The sequence below is a fragment of the Diplotaxodon limnothrissa genome, linkage group LG13, assembly GCF_057381915.1.
Source record: "Diplotaxodon limnothrissa isolate DT_005_m linkage group LG13, D_limnothrissa_male_GT1.1, whole genome shotgun sequence".
NCBI classification, from domain to species: domain Eukaryota; kingdom Metazoa; phylum Chordata; class Actinopteri; order Cichliformes; family Cichlidae; genus Diplotaxodon; species Diplotaxodon limnothrissa.
In genome coordinates this window covers 25,348,191-25,370,986 of record NC_140608.1, presented here as the reverse complement: position 1 = coordinate 25,370,986, position 22,796 = coordinate 25,348,191, and the positions used below count along the sequence as shown (strand labels likewise).

The 22,796-nt window shown below is 42.3% G+C and overlaps 1 protein-coding gene across 1 annotated transcript in view; it reads right to left on the bottom strand.

The window, feature by feature from the left end:
• The window catches only part of LOC146620376 (stromal membrane-associated protein 1-like), a 155,062-nt gene that overhangs the window by 131,454 nt on the left and 812 nt on the right, over positions 1-22,796 (bottom strand). The gene's annotated exons all lie outside the window — the stretch shown is intronic.

Below are 22,796 nucleotides of genomic sequence, written 5' to 3'. Positions count from 1 at the left end.
GATGTACTTCCTGAGGCAGCTGAAGAAATTCAACCTGCCAACACGGACGATGATGCAATTCTACACTGCAATCATCGAGTCCATCCTCACCTCCTCCATCACCGTGTGGTACGCTGGAGCCACTATCAGGGACAAACAGAGACTGCAGCGTGTTGTGCGCTCTGCTGAGAAGGTGATTGGCTGCAGACTCCCATCTCTGCAGGACCTGTACACCTCCAGGACACTGCGGCGTGCAGCCCGGATCTCAGCTGACCCTTCTCACCCTGGACACAGTCTGTTTGACCTGCTCCCCTCAGGCAGGAGGCTCCGGTCCATTCGCACCAGAACCTCTCGCCACAAGAACAGTTTCTTCCCCTCTGCTGTTGGACACATGAACAATAACCACATGACTGTCCCCGCCACTAACACATGACCCTACGCTGTGTCACTGCATCATTTCATGTCTGGCACTGATCACCACCTGCACTCATGTATATATCTTTCTACGTAGCACTCATAATTCTTATTCTCATGTATATATCTCATGTATATCTCATGCACATATCTTTCTTTCTACATAGCACTTTAATTCTTATTGTCTGCACTGAAGCACCGCAGCAATTTCCTAATGTTGTAAACCTCAACATCTGGCAATAAACCCATTCTGATTCTGATTCTGATTCTGATTCTGATTCAGTAATTTGCACCAGAGGTACACTTCAACTGTGAGACACAGAATGTGAAAAAATAATCCATGAATCCACATGGTAGGATTTATAAAGAATTTATTCGTAAATCAGGGTGGAAAATAAGTATTTGGTCAATAACAAAAATACAACTCAATACTTTGTAACATAACGTTTGTTGGCAATAACAGAGGTCAAACGTTTACTATAGGTCTTTACCAGGTTTGCACACACAGTAGCTGGTATTTTGGCCCATTCCTCCATGCAGATCTTCTCGAGAGCAGTGATGTTTTGGGGCTGTCGCCGAGCAACACGGACTTTCAACTCCCGCCACAGATTTTCTATGGGGTTGAGGTCTGGAGACTGGCTAGGCCACTCCAGGACTTTCAAATGCTTCTTACGGAGCCACTCCTTTGTTGCCCGGGCGGTGTGTTTTGGATCATTGTCATGTTGGAAGACCCAGCCTCGTTTCATCTTCAAAGTTCTCACTGATGGAAGGAGGTTTTGGCTCAAAATCTCACGATACATGGCCCCATTCATTCTGTCCTTAACACGGATCAGTCGTCCTGTCCCCTTGGCAGAAAAACAGCCCCATAGCATGATGTTTCCACCCCCATGCTTCACAGTAGGTATGGTGTTCTTGGGATGCAACTCAGTATTCTTCTTCCTCCAAACACAACGAGTTGAGTTTATACCAAAAAGTTCTACTTTGGTTTCATCTGACCACATGACATTCTCCCAATCCTCTGCTGTATCATCCATGTGCTCTCTGGCAAACTTCAGACGGGCCTGGACATGCACTGGCTTCAGCAGCGGAACACGTCTGGCACTGCGGGATTTGATTCCCTGCCGTTGTAGTGTGTTACTGATGGTGACCTTTGTTACTTTGGTCCCAGCTCTCTGCAGGTCATTCACCAGGTCCCCCCGTGTGGTTCTGGGATCTTTGCTCACCGTTCTCATGATCATTTTGACCCCACGGGATGAGATCTTGCGTGGAGCCCCAGATCGAGGGAGATTATCAGTGGTCTTGTATGTCTTCCATTTTCTGATGATTGCTCCCACAGTTGATTTTTTTCACACCAAGCTGCTTGCCTATTGTAGATTCACTCTTCCCAGTCTGGTGCAGGTCTACAATACTTTTCCTGGTGTCCTTCGAAAGCTCTTTGGTCTTGGCCATGGCGGAGTTTGGAGTCTGACTGTTTGAGGCTGTGGACAGGTGTCTTTTATACAGATGATGAGTTCAAACAGGTGCCATTCATACAGGTAACGAGTGGGGGACAGAAAAGCTTCTTACAGAAGACGTTACAGGTCTGTGAGAGCCAGAGATTTTCCTTGTTTGAGGTGACCAAATACTTATTTCCCACCCTGATTTACGAATAAATTCTTTACAAATCCTACCATGTGGATTCATGGATTTTTTTTTCACATTCTGTCTCTCACAGTTGAAGTGTACCTCTGGTGCAAATTACTGACCTCTGTCATCATTTTAAGTGGGGGAACTTGCACAATCGGTGGCTGACTAAATACTTTTTTGCCCCACTGTATGTGGACATCACATTTTGGGTTATTTAGACCAAAATACTTAATTTTGCTCTACAAGGGCCTGATATCCACTTACGCGGACATTATTCTGCTACTGTTCTATCAAAATTTTAAATGAATATCCTCATATGTAGCTCTCATTTTTCTTAGAAACAAAAATTTGGTATTTCTTTGTTTTTACATTCATCAGGTCCCAATATGCCCAAATATCAAAGAGAAATTAAAAATGCATGCCGTGGAAGAGTTCGGGTCTTAGGAGGTTAATCTATTTTCACCTGCTTAGCAGGAGAGGGGCCGGTGGAGGTTTGCCCGGTGCCGCAGCGGTCATGTCAGTAGGCGGGATCCGGGGGTTTCTCTATGAATGTCACATTCCCGTGGCAGCGTGCTCAGTGCTTGCTCAGATTTGAAGTTGAATTTTTCGCTGTAGAATGAATTTTCTTCCCACAGAGTGTACAGCAGACGCTAATGTTTTTGTCACTTTTTACAGAATCAAACTCAAAAGTAATGTCAGTACCTCCGAGCTTTAAATGCTGCGTCGTACTCTCGCCCCCACTCCCTGTTTTCCATTGTTGATCTACACACGTCTGCTGCTGCCACGAACGTCAAAAACTGTGTCATGAGACACTCTCACAAAGTGTCGGTTTAATAACGCAGTAAGGCAGCATGCTTACGGGAAAGTAACAGTAATCCAATTACTTTTTTGCAATAGTAACCCCTTACTTTAAAAGTAATCGGACTACAGTAACGCATTTATTTTAACGCGTTACTGCCCATCTCTGCCCATCACATAATTAAAATCACAGTCTGTGATGTCTCAAAATCAGATTAAAAAAAATTTGGAAACCTGTTTTTCAGAACAATCTGAAGCCTCAGTTTCAAATAATGAGCATTACTTTTGCATAACGTTTCCTTATTTATATGAGTTGAGAAATAAGTGCAATATCCCATCCATCCATCCATCTTCATCCGCTTTGTCCGGGGCCGGGTCGCGGGGGCAGCAGCCTAAGCAAAGAGGCCCAGACCTCCCTCTCCCCAGCCACCTCCTCCAGCTTGTCCGGGGGAATACCAAGGCGTTCCCAGGCCAGCCGAGAGATATAATCTCTCCAGCGTGTCCTGGGTCTGCCCCGGGGCCTCCTCCCGGTGGGACATGCCTGGAACACCTCACCCAGGAGGCGCCCAGGGGGCATCCTTGTCAGATGCCCGAACCACCTCAGCTGGCTCCTTTCGATGTGGAGCAGCAGCTGCTCTACTCTGAGCCCCTCCCGGATGGCCGAACTTCTCACCCTATCTCTAAGGGAGAGGCCAGCCACCCTTCGGAGGAAGCTCATTTCTGCCGCTTGTATCCGCGATCTCGTTCTTTCGGTCACTACCCACAGCTCGTGGCCATAGGTGAGGGTAGGGACGTAGATCGACCGGTAAATTGAGAGCTTCGCTTTTACACTCAGCTCCCTCTTCACCACGACGGACCGGTGCAGCGTCCGCATTACTGCAGCTGCAGCCCCAATCCGTCTGTCGATCTCCGGCTCCCTTCTCCCATCACTCGCGAACAAGACCCCGAGATACTTGAACTCCTCCACTTGTGGCAGGAACTCATCCCCGACCCGGAGTGGGCACTCCACCCTTTTCCGGCTGAGAACCATGGCCTCAGATTTGGAGGTGCTGATCCTCATTCCCGCTGCTTCACACTCGGCTGCGAACCGTTCCAGTGCGAGCTGGAGGCCTTCACCCGATGAAGCCAACAGAACCACATCATCTGCAAAAATCAGAGATGAGATTCTGAGGCCACCAAAGCGAAAGCCCTCCGCCACTTGGCTGCGCCTAGAAATCCTGTCCATAAAAATTATGAACAGAACCGGAGACAAAGGGCAGCCCTGGCGAAGCCCATCACCCACCGGGAACGGGTCCGACTTATTGCTGGCAATGCGAACCAAGCTCTTGCAACGGTTGTATAGGGATCGAATGCCCCGTAGCAATGGGCCAGACACCCCATATTCCCGCAACACCTCCCACAGGACACCCCGAGGGACACGGACGAATGCCTTCTCCAAGTCCACAAAACACATGTAGACTGGTTGGGCAAACTCCCATGCACCCTCAAGTATCCTGGAGAGGATAAAGAGCTGGTCCAGTGTTCCGCGACCAGGACGAAAACCGCATTGTTCCTCCTGTATCCGAGGTTCGACTAACGGACGAACTCTCCTTTCCAGCACCCTGGCATAGACTTTCCCAGGGAGGCTGAGGAGTGTGATCCCCCTGTAGTTGGAACACACCCTCCGGTCCCCTTACTTAAAGATGGGGACCACCACCCCGGTCTGCCAGTCCACAGGTACTGCCCCTGATCTCCACGCAACATTGCAGAGGCGTGTCAACCAGGACAGCCCTACAACGTCCAGAGCCTTCAGGAAGTGCAATATCCCTTTTAAGCATAATGTCAGATAACAATAAGAACCTCCATTTTAAATCAACGACCTATTGTTTAAAAAATAAAATAAAAAAATACGATGAATAATGGTATCATCTAACGTTGCTTGATTGTACTATAGGCACAATTTGAACAATGTAGTTAAGGCAGAATACTAAGGGCATCCTCCACATGCTCCGAACAATGCAGCATGCACAGTTCAACAATGTGTTAAGATAAAAGATTTTGCACTTGCCCAGAACGACCACATTCAAGGGAAAGAAGAGAGGCTTCTTTGTAGTCTGGGAGCCAAGATGCTCGGCACACAAATTTGAAGAGTCTGTTAACACTGAAAAGAATTACAGCACTGTTTTTTTAAGCTCTGCCTTACTTTCACACCAATTTTCTTCTCAGGAAAATTAAGAAAATTCAGACAAAAGGTTCATATACAGTAGTCCGTAGAACATCAAGCCCTCTGAAACCCCAAATACTAATATAATTGTGCATACTAGTCAGTTCTCTAAAATATCTTTTTTTGAGTAAACTCAGGGTAAGAGCTTCCCACAGAAATCTGTGCAAATGCATCATCCATCATGGCACAAAGCAACCCAAGCTCAGCCAAATCTCCATGGAGATGAATAGGAGATGGCATGGAAATGACAGTCAAATCATTTTAATGGGCTAGTGGCTACAGTCCCGCAGCGTCATCTTTGGCTCCATCCTTCTCCAGACCATGAAGCTTACTATCTGTCAATCCAAGGACTGAAAATGGCATTGAACACAGCACGCACAAAGGTGCAACTTCTTTGGGTCTAGGCTACATTATGGTGGTGCGGCAGCGCTGGTTGGATGGCGGCAGCAGCACACAGTGCAGTAGGATTGACTGTCTCGGCTAAGAGCATCAGTGTGTTAATGCAGTGGCACTAATGCACTAGACGGCCTAAAGGAGCATTAAAGCAGGGATGACTGAGTGTTAAGCCCAAATCAAGCAGCTCAGCTATTGTAAGCTGGGCTCTAGCTGCTGGATATCTATCAGTATCTATTGGACTTCACTTTGGTCTGCTCTCAGATAACCTCTCTCAAAAATATTCCAGTACAAAATGTGCGACAGCCTCACCTGAGGTCTAATTACACACAACAGAAAACACAGTGCTTGAAGAGGCTGGAAATGAATTTTCAGTGCAGTGCAAAGCATCCAGATACACTCAGGCTTTCTTCACAGAAGGAATTCGGAGTGAAGAGGAAGGACTTCTAAATTGAAAAGTGAGTATTTCTAAATTGAAAATCCACAGAGCTTTAGAGTCTGGTTGTGCTTAGTCAAAAAGTAAAACTCATACAAATTATACCCTGAATGCTTAACTGTGTTGCACTACTTCTAGAAGCCAATAACATTCATCCATGCAATGACGAGTGGCTTGCACTGATGTTTCTTGATGCTCTGACTTGTGAGCAGGAGTCTCTGCGTCTCTGAGACTTTTCACTCTTTCACATCTTTACCCCTTCGACTTTCATTTCACACAACTGACTGTCTGATTGTTTGTCTAAAGTCACGTCCATATATGAAGTGTTTCACTCATTATTCATCACTTTGTAGACGACAGCTGTTTATTAGTGGACAGCTGCGGTTACCTAGGTAACTCTGCATTTACCACCTTGTCATTTGTCAATCAACTGTATCCTCTGCTCCTATTAGTGGCAACTTCAATTAACTCTGGACAACCCACACTTTTTTTCCTCCCAGTACTACATGATCTCGTGTCTCTTTCAGTGTATACAGCGCTAAATATAACCTATACCTTGACAGGAGATATGACTAGGGCTGCCACAAACGATTATTTTGATAGTCGACTAGTCACCGATTATTTTTGCGATTAGTCAACTAATCAGATCATGCATCCATTGTAAAATGTACAGCTTCTTGCACCAGCAGCATCTGCTCTTATATAACTATCATTAGCTTACAGCTTTAAGTGTTTAAGGTGCTAACTAAAAATAAAGACAAGATGATAGTTTATTAAATTTTAATGAAATTTGCAGATTGTTTCGGTGAAGTTTAATAAACTTCTTGCTATCTAAAATATAACAGGACACCGGAGTATATTCTCGAGCATCTCATGCTCAGTTGTCTGCTTGACGTTTATTCAGCTGTGTAAAAACTATAACTTTAATCTCAGCCAAACCGATTTACTCAGGAACAAATAAAATACCAAAAAAAGGCCAAACAATAACATTTGTAAGTTATCTAAGTGACTTATATATCATGTTTAACCTTAGTAGCGAAAGACGGCAGTGGGTTTGAAAACGATTTCCCGGGAGTCCGGTGTTCTCACGGGCTCTAGTGAGCCTTGAACCCCGGCTAGCTATCGAGCTGGTGGGTAACAGACGTCTCCGAAAATGTTGGAGCGCTTTTGAAAATATGTGGTGTCTTGATAAACTGAGCAGATATTTGAGGTTTACACAGCTACATTCTCGCCTGAAAATATGTTAAACGTTTATTTTGTGACCCAGAAAGAATAATAAGAGTAATATTAAAACTAACTAGCTGCCGCCATTGTTGAAAACTGAGCTGGGCTGCGCTATGAATTCTGGGACACAGCTTCTTCTTCTTCGGGGTTTAACAGCAGCTGGCATCCTTGTACATGCAGTGCTGCCATCTTCTGTTTCAGTCCGTTATTACACTCTTAAATCCTGCTACTCATTCCTGCGGCTTTTGGGATCTTACAAAGCTTCAAACGACGCGTCGACTATTAAATCAGTCGTCGACGATTTTAATAGTCGACGTAATCGTGACTAGTCGACTAATCGTGGCAGCCCTAGATATGACTAAGGGATAATTCACAGATTATCAGTGTTTATAATGTTTGGCTTATTAAGTATAACACCAAGTTGACTTTCTCATCTGTATAGCAGGTCTTTTTTCAAGATTCATGCACAAAACTTGGGATGTTACCATGTTTTTTTCCTCTTTTATAATTTGCCAGTCTTTCTTTAACAATATGCTCCAGAGCAGCAGCAAAATCTGACTGCTGACCAACTTTATTTAAATTGGGGCTTTGCCTAGTTGTGCATATCTTATCAGGTTTACTGCTTTATCTAAATGTATCCTAGAAATTCAGTCTTTTGTGCGAGTTGAAAAAGGACCCACATGGAGTCTGTCTTAACCTAGTTAAAATGTACAATACAAGGTTGTTGGTGTCAAACATACTGCTGAGTCCTACAACAGGTGTGCAACCCAGCTGAAAAGCAAGGTTAACTCAGTTTAAATCTGAACTATAATTGGCTACAACATTTTTACAAACAGATCTTAAACACAAAAAGGGAAAACGCAGCCCACAAACTGATTAAATCTGGACCAGCAGTAGCAAAATATGAGCCTCTAAGCTGAAACTGTCATTCATCAACGAGGCATTCTGACATCTGAAGCTAACAGAAGACACGCCTCATGTTTAAAGCGCAGAATCTGCCCATTTACCCCTTCAAAAGCTACCACTATTAACTTAGCTAATGAATCTCATTAAGCTTCTATAATCATCCTGTTGTCCAATAATGGCAAACAAGTTTTACAAACAAGCAAGTTACAACTTTATACTGCTTTAGCAATTTTTTATGATACCGGTCCACTAAATTATAGGAGGCAGTGGGTAGCAAGTAAGTTGGTGGTGAAGTAGAAAATAAGCTCCCTGCTGTGCGTCACTCTTGTCAGCAACTGTATGATAGCTTGGTAATATTTGAGTGCAAAATGAATTTGCTGCACTCCTATGCTGGTTGAAGCCAGAGTGGCTAAGAAGGTTTCTGTTGGAAATCCTGTGTCAGTTTTATCTCCAAAAGCTCCTCCTCTGCCCCCTAGTGGGCAAAAACATCAATTATGCACGTTTAACTGCAAAAAAGGGAAAGCTCAATCTCACAGGTACTATGCTTCAAAAAAGGGGGGAAAAGGAAGAAGAAAAATGCTTTGGTGTAATGTAAAACCGGCTGGTTTAGCAATCTAAAAGTAGAGCTTCGGCCCTGCAGACTAAAGGCCACTCTGATATATGAGCTCCGACCTTCTACACTGGTCAGTGTCCATTAACCTACTGACCACTAATGTGCTGTCCTATTTTTAATTCCAATCTGTACCTCTGCTGATGGATATAATGTCTGGGAAGTGATCAGTACATGAATGAGCCACAGCATTAGTATCTGTTCCCCTGTCTCGTGTAGATTCATCTTGACAAACTTTATATTTGCACTGAAGTTTGGACAAAAATAGACAGCTAAAAGGAGTTTCCTGCACCCCCTCCCCCAAACAAGCGCACACAATTTGTAGACTGCTGACCTGAATAGACACAAAAACACGCCTGCACAAAAGACACACACAGCTGCACATGCATAAAAGCTAAGTGATACACCTACACACAAGCAATCACAGACAGCCACCCCAGCAAGTACACACACTAATATGTACAGATTAACACATTATTAGCAGCATGTGTAGACAGAAAGATGCAGAGGCAAATATTCCACTGTGACACGCACATGCACACACAACGCAGAGGAGCCCTGATGAGTGACAGAGGAACTTCCCAACTGCAAGGGGAGGTGGGCAGTCAGCCGAGCATGAAATTAAAGCCCCAACTGTCAACCTGAGGACAGTCAGGACGACGAGTGACAAGTGTGCGTAAACGCTGTGTGTGACAGGCAGGGTGGCCACAGGTGTATTCCGTGGAGATCAATCCAGTGCTCCTTTTCCTTTAGGGAAGCACTGGAAATTGTAGTTTAACGCTTTAGTGGCTGCAAAGAGGCAGCCTCTGTGGACCTGACCTGCAGAAATCTGCCTGGTCACAGTCACAACCACCCTTGTATCTCCTTCTTATTTGAATTACCTTTTCATTTATCTTTCACTCTGCTTTCCTTTGTCTTAATGCCCTATTAACACCTCGAAAGCTCAAATCGTTACAGAATATTCATGGCTCCTTTAATTATGTATGGATGCATGGATCTACTTTAGTTGCTCTCTTTTCTTTTCTAGGAACCAAAAACAAATGCTAATGTTAGTGCACAGAGGCTGAATGGCGCCCGAGGCGAGAAAACGCACCATCCTTGTGCTGAAATTCAGCAGCAGTCTCATTTAAAGAACCCCCATTTTCTAATTAATAAAATGCCCTCTTAGTAAATCATTGAAAGACTGCCAGAATCTTCAGTACAGTATTGGAGTGGAGAATAAGAGACTGGAGGCTGAGGGGGAAAATAAAGAAGCGCTGTGCTGCTCCCTGCTGGCCCATTAGTGCGACTCGGTGTCAGCAGTGAAGAGGAAGAAGGAAGGAGTGCATCCTCAAGGAGAACCGAGCTCCCCTCCAACAGTATTTCCTCTTCATAACAACAAGAGCAAAATCTAATAAAAAGCCATCATCTGCTCTTATTCCCTGTCCTCAAACTAATGGTGGAACATTAGAGTGCAGACAGTCAATAAATCAGGACAGATGGATAAACCATAAAAAGCATCATCGCAGGTTATAAAGAGTGAGACAGACAGAGGCGTACACACAGGGGACACAAACACAATAACAGGTCCACAAGTCTGGCATGTGGACGGTCTCATTATGTTTTCAACATGAAATGGATAAATGAGAGCAATGACAGTCCTGAGCAATACATGACTATTTATTTTATACACTTAATGAATAAAAGCATAAAGTTAAGACAGTATTCCATCTGCTGGTGACAGAAGGTAGTGTAGGAGACTACAGCAGAGCCCATTTCCTGTTGTTCTCATTAGAGACAGTACAGGCCAGATCTGTGTACGACGTTACAGCAGAGCTCCATGTTATCAAAAACTACTGACAACAATCTTTGCAACATGGACGTATTTTATAAGGACAGTCACACATACATCTGCTGTTAATGTGCAATACAGAGCACCAAATCTGAAGATGCAGGATTATGTGCAAAGCCACACGTTCGCACCTCCCACTGCTGCTCCTGTACCTCAGTCACCCAGGAGCACAGGTGACCCACAGAGGCCTACATTAATATCTTTCAAACTAAATAGCAATCCATTTTTCAAATTCAGAGGCAGACATCCACTCACACTCACAATCAAACCTATGGTCACTGTGGGTCCACCTATTAACCCAACATGCATGCGTTTAGACTGGGGAAGGAAGCAAACTCCACACAGTTAGGCCCAGGACGCTCCTGCTGTGAGGCAATAGTGTCAATCCCTGCTAGCTACATGTGTTATATTTGTCTTACATTACATCAAAATTCTCATTTTTGGCTAAAAATCTAGTTACAGCTCAGCTATCTGAAGGTTAATTGGATCCCTAGCTCTGACTCTGTACAAAAATGGCACACACATTTTTACACATTTACATTTCAAGACAGCAAACTTTAGAAATCACACTGACAGGAGAATCTTCAACCTACTGGCTCATGCCATCAGTGCTGCAAATCCTCACAAATAGAAAGATTTGCCGGGGCCACCCCGACTCTCCGTCTGCAGTTTAAGCTGACAAAGTTCTGCTTCAGGGAAAGTGAAGCACGACTCTGATTCAGCAACTCTAATTGGAAGTTGACGGTATGCATTACCTTTGTTGATTTTACACACTTTAAAACCACCTCACAGATTTTGGCCTGCAAATACCTGGAGTTGCTGGTTGTGTGAACTAATCTATTAAAATACACAAAAACGCAATGCACCACAAAGTAACTCACATAACTAATCTAGAGAAGCACCAGACAAATTCTGGGTTTTGCAAAATAAAATTAGTGTTTTAGTCAAAAGACTTTGCTGGCTTGTAAGAAAGAGCAGTTAGACAAACCCGATTTAGTTTTTAGGAACAGGTTTATAGCCAGCATCTGCAGATTCCTAAACAGCAGTAACCAGAGGTGTGGACTCGAGTCACATGACTTGGACTCGAGTCAGACTCGAGTCATTAATTTTATGACTTTAGACTTGACTTGAAAAAATGTTCTAAGACTTGTGACTTGACTTGGACTTTTACACCAATGACCTGGGACTTGAATTGGACTTGAACCGGTTTACTTGAAAAGACTTGATATTTCACCCCAAATATAAAATTTAACATGCATATTATATAGAGATTGAAAATGTGACGTCATTCAGGGGTAAACCGCAAAGGATTCTGGGAACTCGTGGCAAGAAGTACTAGCGCACGCAGGCTTTCAATTGAAATCAGTCACACAGCGATAAAAAGAAACACAAAAATGTCAAGAAGCCGTTGTATTATTAACTGCAATAGCCGGTCGCATGACAGCCACGGGAAGCCGACGGGTAAAGAGATCGGTTGTTATCGGATTACGTCGTTGAGGAGAAATTGTTCGAGCCATGTTTCCGAAGTAACAAAGAGGCGACGGATGGCCTGGATTGCAGCCATTCAAAGATCAAATATAACGTCCTAGAACACTCCAGCTCACAGGTTAGTCTGCTCCAAGCATTTACACAAAGGTCAGTCTGCTGTTGTAGTTAATGCGTCATTTTCATAACATAATTGGTGATATAGGTTACAAGCAAGTCTGGCGCTGAACAGAAATTGTCGCGCTATGCTCCTTTGTTTATTGTGCATAAATAGTGAATTGTCCTGACACAATATTGCGTTTCGCTTCTGTTATTATGGTACATTGACAAAAACATATACTTTTATTCACAGGATAAAACAGGTTTTTTGTATCACTAATTGCCCAGTACGATTACAGCATACAATATTGTTGTTACTGCTACATTTCTGTAATGCTACCAGAAATTATTTCCCCTACTAATTAATTACCGTTGAGCTCAAAGGTCCTATTAATAAACGGTTAATGAATGTGTATTTATGAAGACAATTTGTGAGACTGGTAAACTTATGATACGTACGATGGTCTTTCGTTCTACACGGTGCATTTCAAGGTCCTGCACCCATCCGGCGGTAAACTGTACCTGGGCTTGTTGCAGTGACCTGAAGTTACTAAACTTCATGAGTGTGTGCACTCACTCCAAGAACCGTATGATTATAAATATGCATATAAATGTGCTACAATGAGATAGCTGACTTCATCTAACTAGCAAATGTTGTCCAGGCTACGTTGGTGATGCAGTTTTTTTTAATATGTATGATATTTTTGTCATGCGATTTTAAAGCCGGTCCTACAACCGCATCCAAGAATAACATGCAGCTTATCTCAGAACTGTCGGTGAAAATTATTCTTGGAGCTAAGTTTAATTGAGCTGCATTTTAAAGAGGTGCAATTTCACAATTTGTGTATATTTTCTAAGTTCACTATTTTGTCATGTGTTGAGAAAAACACAGATTTTAAAATTACATGGTCTAATATTTACATTTAGCATAACTGCAACATGCTTTTTTCTTCTTTTTTTTTTAAAGACTCGAAAGGACTTGAAATTCAAAATTTCAGACTTGTGACTTGACTCGGACTTTTACACCAGTGACTTGAGACTCGACTCTGACTTGCCTGACATTACTTGAGACTTGACTTGAGACTTGAGGATAAAGACTTGAGACTTACTTGAGACTTGCAAAACAATGACTTGGTCCCACCTCTGGCAGTAACACTGTGTCCCCCTTTCTCACTTTGAAGCTGTTCACACAGACACAAAAATAACACCAAACTTGCACTTTTCTTCTTCACGTGTCTAAGATTAAATTTACATTTGCTTTGTGATGCTGTACCACCTCGCTGCAGCCTACCAAAGGCTGTCTCCTTGACAGGACACTACAAAACTAGTCTGCCCTTCACACCTTTAAAATGTGTACAAGTACAGGTGTGTGGGCACCAGATTCTGAGCCCAGCTGAGTGAGTGTGTGTATGTGCCATAGTATTTGATGTGCATGACAGGGGAGCAGTACCAAGGACAGGTCGTCAAAGTGCTGAGTACCCCACGGGCGCTTGCCAAGATCCGCTGCGCCAGCACAAGAGAGCATGTGCCAGCTCAGAGCACCGCCTGCCACAAATCATAATACTGACGCGTAGTCAGGCAGTGTGTGTGTGTGTGCACGTGGTGTGTGTAGATTCTGCTTACACTGATGAAAGGATTGTGTTAAAACAGAAAATTAAAATTATAGTCTATAATCCACTAAGCAGTAGATAGACTGACCTGCCAGGCCAAACAGGCAAATGAAATACAATCAATAAGGTGTGCACCACTGTCTCAACACACACACACACACAGATGTAGGGCAGCGTGCGTAGACAGCAGGCAGGTCTGAGGGTGGAATTACAGCTGAGAGGCTAAGGTGAGTCACCGCTCTGCAGTGGTCACAGAATGGCTGCCACACCCAACATACGCTGACTGCAGCAGGCAGCACGGAGGATGGATGGCACCTGATCACACCAAAGCCTTAAAACAAACTGATGAATGAAACCGGAGCTCTTCGTTCCGAGTGGTCAATCAGCTACAGAGTGAAAGCTTGTTTTCCACATCAATAAACTCTAATACACTGCCTCTGCTCTTGGTGTGGAGCAGAGCCCGACTAATGTGAGATTTTTAGGACAGATATCAATATTTGGTGAATTAAAAATCTGACATTCCAAAATGTCAGTCGCCATCTTTTTTCCTTTGAGAAACACACAACATAAACAGATTTCCCTAACATTTGTTATTTGGAGTTATTGCACTCGTTTTTGTAGCACTCCAAACAGCAAAGTTGCAAAGTGCCATCTGCTGGACAAACTGTGCAACATCAACACTCATAACATGGTTGAAGGGTGTTTCTCCCTTGTCCTTATTATGTTTTTCATTTATCAACTGTTACAAATACTGATACCAGTAGATAAGCAAATTGCTAATATCTGCCCACTGATGAATGGGTGGAGCTCTGTTGCAGTGCACTGCATTAAACATTAAAGCTCAAAAAACATTTTACAATTTCATCTTCAGATCCACCACTAAATGATTGATTACATCCTTCAATAATGCAGTGAAACCAATTTTTCATATTTTAAACAGTAACTACATGCAAGTCATATTTGCACAAACACAAATGTGCCGCCAGGAGTAGCAAGGGTGCCAGAAAAGTGCAATCCTTTTCCATCAAATAATCATATGTCAGCATTTCCAGATGTCACGTTTCCTATTCAACAATTAGCAGCCAAAAATCAATCGACTTTTATATCCGGCAAAAAGCAAAAACTCCTCACAAACAAAGAAATATTAGGAATTTCTGTCTGAGACAAAAATGTAATGTTTTTTTCCTTTCTTTTTTTAGATCTAGCTCAAAGTTCAAATTAAAGGTTAAATATAAATAATTCTCATTCCCGCCCATGTCAGTTTCTACTAGAAATGGTTTTCCCCAGTGCTACTTAACATAGAGACACAGGATACATGGATAACAATGACCACAGAGGTTCATGTGACGGGCAGCACTTTTGATTATTTCATCTTTCATTTTTCAACATCAAGTTGGGTTGGTCATTTTCCCATGGTATAATGAGTGAGCTGCTACAGATAGTTGCTATAGAAACGAGCTGGCCACACATACAAATCAGATTGGTAGCAAAATCAAAACACTTTGCTGTCACAGTTGGGAACAACACATGGTCCCATATGTGCTGAACTGACACCTCCTTTTGTTCCTGCTGTTGTTACATAAACTGAAAGTGAAGGTAATGATAGGAAAGATTAGCATCCGAGTCTTTTTGTTCTGCTCATTTTCACTCATTACTGGAGATCCCAGTGGTCTTAATCAAGAAACACAAACGCGACAAAAACAGAGGAGAAAAACAGTTTTTCAAAGAAAATCACAGCACAAAAGTGCTTCCCAAAGCATGCTTTCATTCAGAGGGATCCATAAATAAAAGATTATTACGTTAAATGTGTTAAAATCTGATTCAGAGGACTGTCTTTGGCCCAAAGTAAAGGTTATTCTTCTGCTATGAACACTTTGCCAGTCAATTACCAGGAAGTTAACCCTGTTCCAGGAAGGAGAGCATTAACCTAGTGTGTTTTCTGGTGGTGTGAGAAAACAGAGCACAAGAAGAACATGTAAACGTAACACATAAGAAAAAAATGTATTGATCCACCACACTCGTTTACCTTCAACTTGAACGGTTACCACCTGGTTCAAAAACACTTTGACTTTTATCTATACTCTTCCCATCTGTAAAAACTGCATAAGAGGTGAGTTTTTTATAACTCCCCTGTTTGGATTCTATTGAGGTTGAAAAGTTAGAAACATGGCTGCTTTTACTGACAGGTGTACACAGCTCCTGTCTGTTAGGACCCCTCTCTGCTAATCAGAGGCACTGGACCTCTTTGTGATATTTTTTGCTATTTTGGGGCATTTTTACAGGAGTTTTCTGACAAATATTGTGGCTTGGTGTGTCGTAAAAATATCCAAGAAGTCTGATGAGTATTTATACAAGTTGAATATTTCACTATCCTGTTACTGCTAACTGGTAACTCAGTCTGTGGATGCATGCAGTTTGTGAATGCAGCTTACCAAGTGAGCTTGCCTTGGTCCAAGGATCCAGTTACTAACTATCTGACAACTTTCCTAAACTGTTGTGAGTGGTTGCAATGTTGCTGGAGGAAGCTGGTTGTAAAGATGTTTACGGTTCAAGGAAAAGCTCCTTGCAGTGTCTTTGGTTGTTAGCATATAGCCATGGTTGTCCATAGTTTGCATGGAAGGTGCTAATTTGTCTGCACATCCTCTCCAACTACTTACTAAGAGGTAGCAAAACTGTCAAAAGCATGACACAAACTGGAAATGGAGAACATTTACTTCATTGTAAAAGCTGTGCTTTCTTAATAAGAGGTGCAACTTTTACTCTGAAGGTGGCCTTCGTTTCTGCATTACACTTAAGTTTCACTACTGCTCAGAATATCCATTTTTCCTAGCGACCAGAGGTTGCCACAGGGTAACAGATCAGCTGTGTAACTATAGGCACTTCAGCCTCACATCCAAATGTGTTAGCAGGCTCCTGCCTACGACAGCCGTAATGCTCTGACAATCCATCAAGCAGTCCGGGTTCGTAGCTCAGCAAAGTCGTACTAAAACATTTGACAGATTTTCGAGCGCCGTGTACATAAAATTGTTTCGAGGTCAGTAAACACAACCAGAATTCATACATAAGGCACACGGGGTTATAAGTGGCTCTGTCGATTTTCAGAAAAATCAAAGGATTGATTTTAAGTGCGCCGTATTTTCCAAAAAAAACCAAAAAAACAAAACACAGTAATAACGACGGCCTGCTAGCATGCTCTACCAAAAATAGTGCTTTGTTGTGTATCTGACGGACGAAAGCTAAACTAGTTCCACACCACTGAAGTTGCAGCGTTTTTACAAACCACTTCTGGTTCATCAGTTTCATTCAAGGATTTGCTTTCGCTGCCATGCTTTTTCCGACGTGTGCGTATGAAAACAAAGGCACTGCGCATGCGCGTTTTACCCATATTCTATCGCGATATTTCATTTTTCTATTGTTGCCCAAAATGATGGCCCAGCCCTAGGCTACATCCATCTTTCATCTACAGTCTGCAATGGCAGCTGGCTGATTTTGCACTTGGTAACTGATAGTGTGAGATCTAAGTATAATTTAAAAACAGTTTGGAATCTAGAATCATTCAAGTGTCTAAATGTTCAGCTTTCTAAAGCTTTTTATCCACAGTGTGTTTGGATAAAAATAGCTGTGACAGTATGACTCACAGGGTCCGACTGGATGCTGCCACTTTCTAAATAACCTACATAAAACATGCCACAGGCTGCAGAGGAAACCACAAATCAATAGATCAGGTTTTGGGGCCACTGGGATCATTTCAAGTCTGAATATGAACCAGTAGTGGAACTGAGTCACAGTAAGGCTGGAAATAAATAAGAGCTTTAAGCCATTACTCTAGTTTTGTTTGTTTAGCACGTTTTCTTATCAAGAATAGCTAAAACTATAATACTTACTTGTTGTGAATAGAATCAGTCAAGGTCGCTTTAAAAATCAACTTCCGTGCTTTTCAGACCTCAATTAGTCCTGTACGGACAAAAAGCCCACTGTGGATAATCAAAAGATTTTAAAGTATTATTTTACCGTGGAGCGTACTGAGATGAGGCCTGCATAAATGGTACACCCTTCCTATTGAATGATCGGAAGTTTTTCGGTTTTAAATCCCCAGCCAAGTCTCGGGCAGCTCCTCCACACTCAGCCACAGGAAACCAGGTGGGACGAGGATAGTGTGTTAGCTCACCTGGCTCCTCATCAGCTGAGCCCAAATGTGTTTTTACTCATCAAAGAATCATCTGTGCCACAAAGTTTGGAAGACTAAATGGAAGCTCTCCCAAAGTCACACTTCACAGATTTAATACTAATGAGCCATATGCTGACTTGGGTTAAAAAAAATAAAAAATAAAAAAATAAAAATAAAAAAAAGAGAGAGAGAGACTGTGTACCAGACATTTAATTTTTAACAAGAACTACATTTTTCTCAGTTTTGATTGCGTTATTTTATTTTTCATCTAATGACAACCTCAAATGTTGTAAAATACACTATATACTACTGAGAGAAGGAGCCAGTTTAAACCTTTATAAAGTCTCACCAATGCAGAAAATTGGTAACATAAATAAGATAAATAATGTCATATAGCATAAATCGTTAAAAAGAAAAAACATTTTTACATTATACTGCAAATTACTAGCAAACAACATTGAAATGATGCTTTATATTCAAAAGCAAGCCACAGCTCTCTTTGCTCAAAATGCAACAACAACACCTCAGTTACTAGCATGACTCTATGTGAAGTATTGCAAAGAAATTGGGGTTTTGGACTGTTGGTTGACCGAAAGGAGTATTTTAAAGACATCCAGTCAAAAGACATTATTTACTGCCCAGGAGTTTATACCTGTGGCCTCACATGACCCTCCACATCCAGGACTTTGCTGTTACCTCGATGATGTATCTCAATAACCGACTACAGAAACCTAACTAACACTGCTTATCGCTGTAAGGTCCACTCTATGTTAGGATGACTCATTTCCTTTCTCTGTAATACATGTTGAGCTGCATGCATGTCCCTGCAGGGCTGCTGCTCATACATAATGAAGCTTAATGAACACTTAAGGGCAGTCAGTGGCTTAATGAGAAAAGCAGAGTGAAACAACCAGAGACGGACCCCAGGATTTTTGTGTACCACATTTATTTTGTATGCGGGAAACATACAAATAAACTACATTGGGTTTTTATCTACATGATGAGTCTGTGTGGGTTTTGTTCATTATAATAAGGAATGTGTGTTGACTTACAGTTTATGTGCCATTTAAAGTTTCAACACTTACTGTTACTACTAAGCATTATATTAAACATAGCAACCTGAAAGACTTATCACAATAGGAACCAGTCAAATGTTATGACTTTATATAGTTTTATAGTCAGGTGCCAGTTCTGTGCTGTAGTGACTGCAGGCTGAATCAGTTATTGTTGAAAGTGGACAGTTTTCTAGGTAGTGTTGCCGACTGTGTCTTCATGTGGGACGTGAGAAACTTTCTACTACCATTCACTCATTTATACATCCTTCCATCTATATTCTTATCCAAGTCTGGGTCACAGGGGAAGTAGACCAAGTCGAAAGGCAGCTGGGCGACACACTATATTGCCAAAATTATTTGCTCATCTGTCTTCATACACATATGAATTTGAGTGACATCCCATTCTTAATCCATAGGGTTTAATATGATGTCAGCCCACCCTTTGCAGCTATAATAGCTTCAACGCCTCTTGGAAGAATTTCCACAAGCTTTAGGGTGTGTTTATGGGAGTTTTTTACCATTCCACAAGCACATTCATGAGGTCAGACACTGATTTTGGACGAAAAGTCCTGGCTTGTAGTCTCTACTCAAATTCATCCCTAAGGTGTTCTGTCAGGTTGAGATGAGGACTCTGTGCAGGCCAGTCAAATTCTTCTACACCAAACTGGCTCATCCTTGTCTTTATGGACCTGGCTTTGTGTACTGGTGCACAGCCATGCTGGAACAGGAAGGAGCCTTCCCAAAACTGTTCCCACAAAGTTGGTAGCATGAAGTTGTCCAAAATGTCTTGGTGTGCTGAAACATTAAGAGATCCTCACACTAAGAGACTAAGCACAACAACCATAAGTACCACTCTCCTGGACACCACCAAACCCAGACAGGTTGGTAAAGTATAATTGGTCACTTTAGGAACGTGCTTTACACCACTGCATCCGATCCTTTGTGCTTGGTGACGTAAGGTTTGGATGCAGCTGCTCAGCCATGGAAACCCATTCCATGAAGCTCACTACACACTGTTCTTGAGCTAATCTGAAGGCCCCATGAAGTCTGGAGGTCTGTAGCGATTGACTCTGCAGAACGTTGGAGAGCTCTGTGCAACATGTGCCTCAGCATCAGCTAACCCACTCTGTGGTTTAAGGTGGTCTAGCACTTCATGGTTGAGTTGCTGTCATTCACAATCGCTTGATTTTATACACCTGTGTCCATGGAAGTGTTTGGAACATCTGAATTCAATGATTTAGATGGGCGAGTGAATACTTCTGGCAATACAGTGTATTTGTATCCAGCGTGTCCTCCTGATAGACCACGTCCAGTACACCTCACCAACGTGGCATCCTGCTCAGATGCCCCAACCGCCTCAACTGGTTTAATTTCAGATTTTTTTTTTGGACTCAGTAGTGACCCACTGGAACACTGGTCTACTTGTCATGTTCTGATTAATTCTGCCAGTTAAACACGCAAAAATAAAACAGGTACTTTAATATAAAAACAAAGCCTTCACCCCATCCTCTTAGCACACTGTATACAGAATCACTGCATTTCAGAACAAAGACCTGGATTTATAAGCACTTTGCATTTAAGAAACCTAAGGATAGGGATTTGCAGGAGTGACACAGACAAAAACAAATAAAAAAGTTAGAGTACACCCACACTATAAATAATGAATGCCTGCTGAATTCATTAATCTGCATTCAGCAGCCCAGTCTCCCTCTCTCTCTCTCTCTCTCTCACACACACACACACACACACACACACACACACACAAACGCTTAAGCTGGATTTACAAGAACAACGAAATAAGTCAACTCACATGGGAAACACACATTAACACCAAAAATCCTGTGCAAAACAAACTAGCTGACATTAAACAACACAGAACTGCAAACAAGGCCATTCTCCATTGCTTCCAGGTACCACAGCAGCTTTATTTGTACTGGCTTTCACTGTCCAATCACTGTCACGGTAGTCCTTATTTTGTTCTGCAGCAGCTAGAGGACTGTTTCGTATGCTGCTATACCAGGTTCACAGAGGCTGCACAGCAGAACTCAGGCTAAGCAGCTGCAAAAATGGTAATCCATCTGGAGAGCTCACAGCTGACTTCGACACCCTGCTATTTACTTGTCAGGTGCATTCAGGCACATCCCTTTCCCTTGCTAAAAATATCCCACAAAGAGGAAAAATTTATTTATTTTAGTTGGAAGAACCATAAATGGACAAACCCTGTTTTGGCACCATTTCTCCATTACTCACAGGGTTTATTTTGTTCTGCAATTTAGAAAAAAGAAAGAAAGAAAGAAAATCATATGGCCATATATCAAACAGCATACAGCCAATAAACATATCTGTAATAGACCAGAATCTGTGGAGGACTGAAACTGCTCAAATCATCAATAAATACATAAATAAATAAAGAAGACACAAAACTTTTACACTTTTTAAATCCTTTTACAGACTCATTTGTTTTGTCTTAGTTCTTAGTCAGTTATTTATTTAATTATTATTTTGTTTTTGCCAGGTGCAGTAAAATCAGGTCCGCCACGTGACCAAAGATGCAAAAACATAAATCGGTAAGATACTGTGTGAAGTTTCCCCCCCCCCCTTAATACATTTTACATATTTTTGAGTCACATTTTCAATTGTTTATTAGTTTTGGATATTGGTCCCTCCATAAGCAGGGGTTAAAATGAGATTCAGCAGGTGGAATGGAGGGGAATAAGTGCATTAGAAACAAGTAAGATAAGCACTTCTGTTGTAAACTCCAGTACATTGGTTTGCTTCATGAACTGGGAGACCAGTACTGACTGAAGTTGTCCGGCCTCACATTCTATAATATATAGGCCCACATTACAAGAAACATTATGGCTGCTTTCCAACCTCTAGCCCAGTATAAAGGTCAAATTTGGCAAGAGTTACGAAAGAGCATCATGACCGGATCCCTGTGGCCCACTTTAATAAACACCAGCACTTACACAGTTTGTTTTACAGCACTTACACAGTTTGTTTCCAGTCTGATGTGAGATGCCTCGGTCAGAGGTTTCCCAAAATAAAACCTTTCCAAAACTTATTCCACAGAGGAAGGATGATCACAGAAAATAATAATACTGCATACTAGTCCACTTACACAAACAGAGGTAATTAAGGTTAAGGTACATTTCCCTTCCATAGTGCACTGACGCCAACTACTGAGATCACCATTGAAGAATCATGAAATAGATTAAGCTCAACATGAAGGATGAGGAGGATATGACGAAACAAAGGAGCAGCAACACGATCAATGAGACTCACTGAGGTCTGCTACTACGGATTACAAATGTCAGATGGTAGAAGAACCATGATGACGCAAAAGGCATCTAATCTCAGTCATAGGAAGCCCCAACAAGAGCCGTTCAATCACCACTGAAAAGGCTGGAAATGTCATGCTTGGACATTTACTGACTGGCATATATGGGCTGGACTTTCTCTTAGGGTGCTTAGGTAACAGTGAAAGCCTATGGGAAATGCTGTCCTGTGAGAATTATACGTTTTTTTGTTAATAATATATACTAAATGCATGCAATTTTGACATCATACATTACAGTTGTTGTTTATGCCGAATTAAAGAGCGACTCTTAAGGTTTAATGAAACCTCTTCCATCACACTCTATTTTACACTCGACTCCAGGGAATTTTAAGCTTTCAATTTTCTGAATGGAGTTTGGAGAGGGGGCTTCCCTCGCAGGAAGGCATGCCTAGCCAGAAGCAAGGTGTGCGCTGCAGCAGTATCTGAGCTCACGTGCTTTTCTCCTCGGCATTCAGCGAGCAAACGACACCTCTAAGTCAGTGGAGTCTACACGGGAGACACGCGTTTTCCGCTCATAAATAAACCAGTCAAGGACGTGACATCGATACCTGCGGGCGAAAACCGCCTCAAGTTAGCCACACTTACACAACACAAGACCGGAACTATTAACCACTCAACT